Genomic DNA, 2,500 nt, shown 5'->3' on the forward strand with positions numbered 1-2,500 from the left:
ATATATCGTATTAACAATCGAAAGATGGTCGAAAGAAAAAATCTCTATTTGACAAGGCTTCTTCCTATACCTATGAATTCTATTGGACCTAGAAATGATACATTGGAAAAATCCTTTTCTCTTCCAATATCAATAGGTTGATTGTTTTGCTCCTGTATCTTCCAAAAGGAAAAAATATCTCTAAGAGCTCTTTCCTGGATCCAAAAGAGAGTACTTGGGTTCTCCCAATAACTAAAAAGTGTATCATGTCTGAATCTAACTGGGGTTCGCGGTGGTGGAGGAACTGGATTGGAAAAAAGAGGGATTCTAGTTGTAAGATATCTAATGAAACCGTCGCTGGAATTGAGATCTCATTCAAAGAAAAAGATATCAAATATCTGGAGTTTCTTTTTGTATATTATATGGATGATCTGATCTGCAAGGACCATGATTGGGAATTGTTTGATCATCTTTATTCGAGGAAGGGGCGAAACATAATCAACTTGAATTCGGGACAGCTATTCGAAATCTTAGTAAAAGACTAGATTTGTTATCTCATGTTTGCTTTTCGTGAAAAAATATCAATTGAAGTGGAGGGTTTTTTCAAACAACAAGGAGCTCGGTCAACTATTCAATCAAATGATATTGAGCATGTTTCCCATCTCTTCTCGAGAAAGAAATGGGCTATTTCTTTGTAAAATTATGCTCAATTTCATATGTGGCAATTCCGCCAAGATCTCTTCGTTAGTTGGGAGAATAATTCGCACGAATCAGATTTTTTTAGGAACATATCGAGAGAGAATTGGATTTGGTTAAACAATGTGTGATTGGTAAACAAGGATCGGTTTTTAAGTAAGGCACGGAATATGTCGTCAAATATTCAATATGATTCCACAAGATCTAGTTTCGTTCAAGGAAGGAATTCTAGCCAATTGAAGGGATCTTCTGATCAATCCAGAGATCATTTCGATTCCATTAGTAATGAGGATTCAGAATATCACACATTGATCAATCAAAGAAAGATTCAACAACTAAAAGAAAGATCGATTCTTTGGGATCCTTCCTTTCTTCAAACGGAACGAACAGAGATAGAATCAGACCGATTCCCTAAATGCCTTTCTGGATATTCCTCAATGTCCCGGCTATTCACAGAAGGTGAGAAGGAGATGAATAATCATCTGCTTCCGGAAGAAATCAAAGGATGAACTGGATATGGACAGTTCCAATAAGATCCGGGATGTGATATGGTTCTGAAGGATGAACTGGATATGGACAGTTCCAATAAGATTTCTTTCGTGAACAAAAATCCATTTTTTAATTTATTTCATCCATTCCATGATCGGAACGGGGGGGATACACGTTACACCGTGATTTTGAATCAGAAGAGAGATTTCAAGAAATGGCGGATCTATTCACTCTATCAATAACCGAGCCGGATCTGGTATATCATAAAGGATTTACCTTTTTCATTGATTCCTACGGATTGGATCAAAAACAATTCTTGAATGAGGTATTCAACTCTAGGGATGAATCGAAAAAGAAATCTTTATTGGTTCTACCTCCTATCTTTTATGAAGAGAATGAATCTTTTTATCGAATGATCAGAAAAAAATGGGTCCGGATCTCCTGCGGGAATGATTTTGAAGATCCAAAACAAAAAATAGTGGTATTTGCTAACAACAACATAATAAAGGCAATCAATCAATATGGATTGATCCTAAATCTGATTCAAATCCAATATAGTACCTATGGGTACATAAGATTCTTATTTGTACAAATGGTACTTCGAACTTGGAATGAGCATGAAGAAATTAACGATACTTCTTTATCTTTTGAGTTGTTCTGCCGGATCAGTTGCTCAAGACCTTTGGTCTCAACCTGGACCCGATGAAAAAAATGGGATCACTTATTATGGACTTATTGAGAATGATTCTGATCTAGTTCATGGCCTATTAGAAGTAGAAAGCGCTCTGGTGGGATCCTCACGGACAGAAAAAGATTGCAGTCAGTTTCATAATGATCAAGTGACATTACTTCTTCGGCCCGAACCAAGAAGTCCCTTAGATATGATGCAAAATGGATCTTATTCTATCCTTGATCAGAGATTTCTCTATGAAAAATACGAATCGGAGTTTGAAGAAGGGGAAGGAGAAGAAGTCCTCGACCCGCAACAGACCGAATACGGCTTTCTACAGAATTCTATATGTATCTATGAGATCGAGTATGGAATTCTGTTTACTCACTTTAAATTGAGTATCTGTTCCCCTCCCTTTCCTGCTAGGATTGGAAATCCTGTATTTTACATATCCATACGATTGAGTCCTCGGGTTTCCAAAATAGTGTAAAAAGAAGTGCTTCAAATCATTGCTATTTGACTTGGACCTGTTCTAAAAAAGTCGAGGCATTTCGAATTGTTTGTTGACACGGACAAAGTCAAGGAAAACCTCTGAAATTATTCCAATATTGGACCTTGGACATATAATAGTTCCGAATCGAATCTCTTTAGAAAGAAGATCTTTTG

Source organism: Ricinus communis, chromosome 2, assembly GCF_019578655.1.
Source record: "Ricinus communis isolate WT05 ecotype wild-type chromosome 2, ASM1957865v1, whole genome shotgun sequence".
In the NCBI taxonomy this organism is placed as follows: Eukaryota; Viridiplantae; Streptophyta; class Magnoliopsida; order Malpighiales; family Euphorbiaceae; genus Ricinus; species Ricinus communis.